We start from the raw sequence: 8040 nt of genomic DNA, 5'->3' as shown, positions 1-8040 counted from the left end.
CAGTACAATACAATACAATACAATACAATACAATACAATACAATACAATACAACACAGAGTGAAACTCATAAGTAATTTCGTTCGTGGAACATTTATCACAGATTCTTTCTTTCGCGGTCCCTGGAATTCAGTTCACCTCGATCAATTTGGCTTTGTTATGGTGCCCAATTAACTTAACAGCCGACTGCACAGGGCCGTTTTGAATTTGTATGACAGTCGTGTCCAACTAAGACAACCAGAATAGCATAAGAAGCAAAATTAATGCTGTGCCGACTATCTGCATGGGCTAGAATCTGATAAGAGCTGAGAGTCTTGCACAAGTTACTTCCCTCTCTCTCGACCGGCGTTGGGGAGGTTCCCAAAGGCCAACTAGCCCCCCGTGAAGGATGCAGAACTAGGAGTCAGCGTCTTGTTTCCTGGTTTGAGAGTTATAGTCCTTCACAAAAGACTAAGCTGTAAATGACGTCCCATTGCAGTGGAGAAACATTGATCATACAGCTCTCACGTTGTCAGTATGTGATATAAGCATACCAGGGCTGAAAAAAAATCCCGTTTAACTCACTCAGTACGGCCAGTCCTCTCTTCTCCTCTACACAGACCCCTCGGATGTCCAGTGGGTGTCTGAATGACCCAACCTTTAGCTTCCGTCGTCAGAATTGTGGTATTCTTTGTCAACATTCACCTCTTCAGTATAAGAGCCTTCCGCTTGCAATATTTTGATGATGGTAACTTGGGTGAAACGCTGTTAACGTCGTCTCTTTCGCCGTTCGTATGGAGACAGTTAATCTGAAAAACAAGTCCCGGAATGGTGAAAGATCCCCGTTTAATCTATTTTCAAAAAAAAGTCCTAGAAGAGAATATCATTTTGCTGAATGATACTAGGCACGCATTACGGCTACCGAATTCTGAACACACAGACACGCACGCGCGCGCGCGAGCGCTATTTCAGACAACACTGAAATGCCACATCGATAGGAAACTAAACTTTATTAAAAACAAAACAAAAAATTGAACTAAAAAAGACAGTGAATAGTAGGTGGCGCATCTGCTACGGTGGTAACACACTTTTCAAAATTGGATAGGGGGGGAGGCTGGTTGAGGAGGGGGGGGGGGGAATCCAGTAAAAAGTATTCGCTTTTGACTGAGGATATACACGCGCTTTTTTTTTGCTTTTTTTTCCTCCTTTTTTTTTAACTGTACAAATACAAAATCTGAGTACACATCTTCCTTCCAACATCAGCAACAATCACTTTTCCCTTGCTTTTTCCCCCCTTCCCACTTACCTCAGTTTGACTGAACCTCCCGTGGACAAAATAATGAAGCGATTCTTCAACAGCTAGACCAGCAGCCCACACAGTCTGACACAGGACGTGAAAATAATACACCTCAGTAGTAATATTCTCTGGGAAGCTGTAGTCACTTTTTCAATGTTCGGGGTCAAAAGCCATGCTTGTGGAAAGCGCTGACAGTTTTATGCAGAAGTCGGCAGTAACGTCTGTATTTTTGTACCGATCGAGTGTCGCTTGTGATATGTCGGGGTTCTGCAAGCTTTCAAACCTGATCGAGCGAGTGTTTTGAACTTTGTCCTTTTGATTTGCCTGTGTATGGCCTTTCTATTCTGTGTGTGTGTGTGTGTGTGTGTGTGTGTGTGTGTGTGTGTGTGTGTTGTGGTGTGTGTGTGTGTGTGTGTGGCGGAGTCGTTAAAAGTGGAGAACGGCTTTTCTGATTGGCTGGCTGCTATAAAGTCTTGTTCACTCCAGATGCCAACCATGAACAATGTATACAAGAAAGGATGCTAATCTCTTTTCGTTAGCAGCTCTTCACCTTGATCGAAGACTCAGCCTTGTGCCTGTGATTGGTTTGTCGCTGTATTCACGTTTTTTGTTGTTGTTTGTTTGTTTGTTTTGTGTGTGTGTGTGTGTGTGTGTGTGTGTGTGTGTGTGTGTGTGTGTGTGTGTGTGTTGTTGTTGTTGTTGTTGTTTTTGTTTGTTTTGTTTTTTTTGTTTTTTTTGTTCTTGTTTGGTTTTTTTAATTGTTGTTGTTGTTTTGTTTGTTTTTCTTTTTCTTTTTTGACAAGGTAAAGACGCCTCAATTTGAAAATCTTACTTCTTCTTCTTTGTCTTCTTTCCTTCCATCTTTCCATCCTTCAATATTTTTTTGTTTTGTTTCTTTGTGTATTATGTTAGTCGATCCTCTTTTTTTTCTTTTCTTTTTTTGTGGCTGCAATGGCTATTCATTCATCTATTCATTTATCTTTTTCATTCAGTAGATTACTGCCTGCCCCATCTTTCCTTTCTTCCTTATCTTTTTCTTTATGTCAGTCGGTCCTTTTTTTCCCCCCTTTTTTTTTTCAACCCAAGGCTGTGGCCCTTTAGTTAGTTAGTTAGTTAGTTAGTTAATGTCTTCTTTTCTTTCTTTCTTTTTTTCTTTTGCAAGCTGCACAGTCGATGAACACTTCGCTCTACCACAGGCATTTTGGGACGAATCTCAACTTGTGGTTACAGCGCGGTTTGCACAGTTCATATTTTCCTCCCACCGATGAAAGGCTTTCTAGGCTGTTCGCATGTGCGTTCGATTATGATGCCCTGTTTGTGTGGTGTAGTGTGGTGTGTGTGCGCGTTTGATGCCCCGCATGACATAACGATGCCCCCATGACATAACGATGCCCCATGACATAATGATGCCCTGCATGACATAATGATGCCCTGCATGACATAACGATGCCCCATGACATAACGATGCCCCGCATGACATAACGATGCCCCGCATGACATAACGATGCCCCCCATGACATAACGATGCCCCGCATGACATAACGATGCCCCATGACATAACGATGCCCCGCATGACATAACGATGCCCCATGACATAACGACCATGACATAACGATGCCCCCCATGACATAACGATGCCCCGCATGACATAACGATGCCCCATGACATAACGATGCCCCGCATGACATAACGATGCCCCATGACATAACGATGCCCCCATGACATAACGATGCCCCGCATGACATAACGATGCCCCGCATGACATAACCGACACTGTTTCCACAACATTTCAGCGGGGAGGAAAAATAATAATATACTTTTACATCCGATCGAGTTATTTAAATGGCATCCAAACAAACTGGATTTGAAAACAAACACACAACCCCCTTAGCTGGAGGTAATCATATCGAAGTACCTGTAAACTGTAGTTTACCACATCCGCAACAGCAATGGCGTATGTGTGTGCGCGTATACTCTGCTGACGTTCGATTTCGATCGCCTCTTTGGCGTTTGATTAATTTACACCGTAGAAAGGACAGGTCGAGTCGTCTTCAAGTGAACGGTGTACACGATCGCCATCAGAGTTGTAACGGTGACAGCCTTGGTTTACACAAATCTATATTCAGAAGACATGTTATACATGTACATATAAACAGCAGAGCAACAACAACCTGAACTGCATTGCTTTCTTTTTAACTCAATCAGTACGACCAGTCCTCTCTTCTCCTCTGCACAGACCCCTCGGATGTCCAGTGGGTGTCTCAATGACCCAACCTTTAGCTTCCGTCGTCAGAATTGTGGTATTCTTTGTCAACATTCACGTCTTCAGTATAAGAGCCTTCCGCTTGCAATATTTTGATGATGGTAATTGGGGTGAAACGCTGTTAACGTCGTCTCTTTCGCCGTTCGTATGGAGATAGTTAATCGAGGACGACTACGCCTTATTGGCCCATAATTATACAGGCGTTTGGCTGCCAGTCGACATTCCACAAGAAACATTTGTTTAGGTATACCCCATCTAAGATGTTTTGGTGCTGTGTGTGTGTGTGTGTGTGTGTGTGTGTGTGTGTGTGTGTGTGTGTGTGTGTGTGTGTGTGTGTGTGTGTGTGTGTGTGTGTTTCTTTTTCTTTTCAGGTGATTTCGTATATGAAAACAGTGACAAGCTTCATTGAACAATCATTGTACCCAGCCAGTACATCCACCCTGAAGACTCATAACCGAATACACGCACCCCATCATTAACCACGCCCTGACCTATTCCCCAATTCAGCGGTACTGCCTGTGAAATACATCAATGAAAAAAGGTCGACAGTTGAACTGGTGGGTAGCCTTTAGTACCTTTTTCCTATTGAGAAACGTTTAGAAAAAATTGAATAGTAAGGTTAGCATAAACCAACCCTGTCTAAATGACATGACGTTCCAGAAAAAAAATACAGTGTTTTGCCCACAACGATAAACTTAATATCGAAATGTGCAAGCTAAAAGAAGAGAAATGAATCTATAGGGTGAATAACACAAGACGAAGAGACATACAGCAGGCAGACAGGCAGACAGACACCTTCGGACAGACAGACAAACAAAAGCATTGAAACAATAAATCCTGTATATTTCTTTACAACATCTCCATTGGCTCCCTGTCTCACACAGAATAAAGTACAAGATCTGAACTCTTTGTTATAAATGTATTCACAAATCTGCCCCTTTCCTATTCGTCTGTGGCTGCCTTCACATCTGCACCCCATATCGCTCTCTACGGCGGGCTTCGCATACCCAGATTCAAACACTCCAGTGTCGGCAGCCGCTCTTTCTCTGTCTCTGGACCAGTTGCATTTGGAACGAGCTCCCCACCTTCGCTTCGTCAGGTCTCCACACTCAGCTCTTTCAAGTCTGGCCCCGAAAACCGACCTCGTCCCAAGATAGCTTCCCTTCCTGTCCCTTCGTTATTTTTCAGTCCAGAGTTATGCATGCGTGTGACTGACTGGTGTGACGGCGCTTTGATTTGTCTCGGCACAAGATTCAGCGCTGTATAGATGCTTATTATTATTATTATTATTGTTGTTGTTGTTGTTACCAGCTGTGTGTCTTGCCTGCCTATATGGTCACACGGCAACTGTCTGGTCAGTTCATCTCCACTTCCAAGTGAATCGTTATTGAGTTGGAAGTCTCAACCACACTGTGACAGAATTCTCCTGTACCTTGGAATACAGTTCTCTCCTGTGACAGCCAAACCACACTGTGACAGTATTCTCCTGTGCCTTGGAATACAGTTCTCTCCCATGACAGCCAAACCACACTGTGACACTGTATTCTCCTGTGCCTTGGAATACAGTTCTCTCCTGTGACAGCTAAAGCAAAGAAGTCCACAACAGCCAATACAATGGGCGGCAAACCGAAGGCGAAACAGACTGCCAAGAGAGAGAAGAAACAACAGAAGCAGCAGAACCAAGACCGGATCAACATAATGCGTCAGGTGTTTGAATTCCTGCCATGGACACACCCGTTTTGGTTTAACGTTCTCCAGTACTTGTCCACCCGAGAGAAACTTTCCCTGAGCTGTGTCAACAGACACAAACGGAGCGTCGTTGACACCGACTTCAGCAAGACATTCAACTTGACAGTGGAGTCGGGAATGCCTGCAATCATGCTGCCGACATTCGTCGGGAAAAACAGCTGTGCCAAGCACCTCAAGGCACTGCGATACTAGAGGACCCATGACGTCGTCACCTCGCTAAGGAACTGTGCACACAGTCTTGTATCTGTGGACCTCTCCTTTCCGCTGTTCCCAAACGTCAAAGCATCCATCGACACACTGGTGGGACACTGTAGACGGTTCAAGTCTGTGTCGCTAAGGAGTGTGTACGAGGACGTTCACTTGAATGGCCACAAACCGAAATCTGCTACAGCGTGGCTGTTCAGTGCGTTTGTCGACCATCCGCTTCCCGAGTTTCTGATCATCGCGGGGAACGGGTCTGCTGGACTCTCGCCTGCAGTGATGGCCTCGCTCTTCAAGTGCCACCCAGCGCTCCACACGCTCTACATGGATTCTGCGGCAGTTGACACAGGATTCTACTTAGCTCCCATCCCGCCGAGGAAGTTGCGGATTCTGCTTTTCTTTCACCACGTGTCTGACGCCCCTCCTGTCATGAGTGGTCTCATTAAGGATCAAAACGATCTCTATCAGGTGTGCCCGGGACACATGACTGCACTCGCCTTCTCTGAAAAATCTCCTCCTTTGCCACGCTGGCAAAGAATCGTCGGACGAGTGGCTACAGCATTGTAGACTGTGCTGGTCAGATGGCTGGGGTGGCGGGGAGAGGTGTGCGGAGAGGTGTCCGTTGAGGGCCCACCTTCTGACCCCAACCCTGTGTCGTGGTGCTGAAATGCAAGAAACAGTCTCCAGGTGAAGGCGGACGTTTCTCTTCCTCCACGCCAGTGATTACCTTCACTGACTGTTGGCACCACATGTTCCCGAAAACGTCGTTAGAAAGGGTGGAACAGCAAGGGGTGCAGCTGTCCAGTTGGCCGCTGTCAATACCTGCTGTCTGTACCGGGGGACAGCTGTCTGAGGTGAATTGTGCAGCTCGACTGTCTTTGAATGCATTTCATCAATGTAACCTGTGACTTCTTTAACTCACTCAGTACGGCCAGTCCTCTCTTCTCCTCTGCACAGACCCCTCGGATGTACAGTGGGTGTCTGAATGACCCAACCTTTAGCTTCCGTCGTCAGAATTGTGGTATTCTTTGTCAACATTTACCTCTTCAGTATAAGAGCGTTCCGCTTGCAATATTTTGATGATGGTAATTGGGATGAAACGCTGTTAACGTCGTCTCTTTCGCCGTTCGTATGGAGAGAGTTCAGAGGTGACAGAATGCTTTGATCGTGATTCGAGTGAAGTTAGCGATTGATTTAATTCTTCAGATGATGTCTTTATTAGCAAAAGAAGTTCCTGTTTGAACAAAAAATGATAATAATGACTGCTCTTGTTGTTAGGTCGAATATCAGATCAAAGTGCCAAGTTTAGAGAATACAAAAAATATAAATATAACAGTAAATGCAGTTTGCACATAATTAGGCTTCTTTTTTTTGTTTTCTTTTTTGTGCCCATCCCAGAGGTGCAATATTGTTTTAAACAAGATGACTGGAAAGAACTGAATTTTTCCTATTTTTATGCCTAATTTGGTGTCAACTGACAAAGTATTTGCAGAGAAAATGTCAATGTTAAAGTTTACCACACACACACACACACACACACACACACACACACACACACACACACACACACACACACACACACAGACAACCGAACACCGGGTTAAAACATAGACTCACTTTGTTTGCACAAGTGAGTCAATTAAATAAATAAATAAATAAATTAAATAAAACTCCCGCACTCTTACTATTATGTTCACAAATACATGCATGCTCTCACGGCCTGACTAAGCTCGTTAACTGCATTAGGCTATGGTGCTGGTCAAGCAGTGCTAGGTCTAGCAGATGTGCTGTAGCTTTCATGGATTTGACAGGAACTGATGAAAGCAGTGCATGACGTACGCCTCCTTGAGAAAAACTCAGTGAAACCGAAACTCCACATTGTCAACAAACTTGGAGACCATGCATCGTTCACGAGGGCGGTTTAACACAGGGTTACAAAATTCTGAGTGGCTTTGACGTGACGACATTGATCGAAATAAAATAATTATGTACGATGTGAATTATATATATGAAAATTTGCAATAACTTTTTGTTTATTCTTTTAAATGAATTAGGCCTAACTGATTCTAATGCTGCGTAAACAAAAACATACGGGTCACAAATGAAACAAAAACCCAGAACAATTTCATTTCAATTCAGTCTAATTCAATTCAAAATACTTTAATATCAATATCAAACATGAGATAAAAACGAATAACTGACACACCCTCCACTGATCACCACGCACACATCAGTCAGTTATTATATAAAATGAAAAACATAAAATAGCATTCCATTATAAGATAGAGTGAAACAACGGTGTGCGTGCGTACGTGTGTGCGCACGTGTGCGCATGTGTGTGGTTGTGAGTGTGCATATGCGTCGGTTTGTGTGTGCGTGTGCGCACGTGTCTGCGTGTGTGAGCCTGCGTGTGAGCGTGTGTGCCGCGTACGCCGTGTATGTTTCAATCATTAGAAAAAGCCGGGAAAATATTTTAAACATTTTAAAAGACAAATGCTCATCAACAAATCAGATCGAATCTGAAAACGAATGAGCAACGCACATATGAATAA

Source organism: Babylonia areolata, chromosome 23, assembly GCF_041734735.1.
Source record: "Babylonia areolata isolate BAREFJ2019XMU chromosome 23, ASM4173473v1, whole genome shotgun sequence".
Classification (NCBI taxonomy): Eukaryota; Metazoa; Mollusca; class Gastropoda; order Neogastropoda; family Buccinidae; genus Babylonia; species Babylonia areolata.
Note: the sequence above shows the minus strand (reverse complement) of the source record.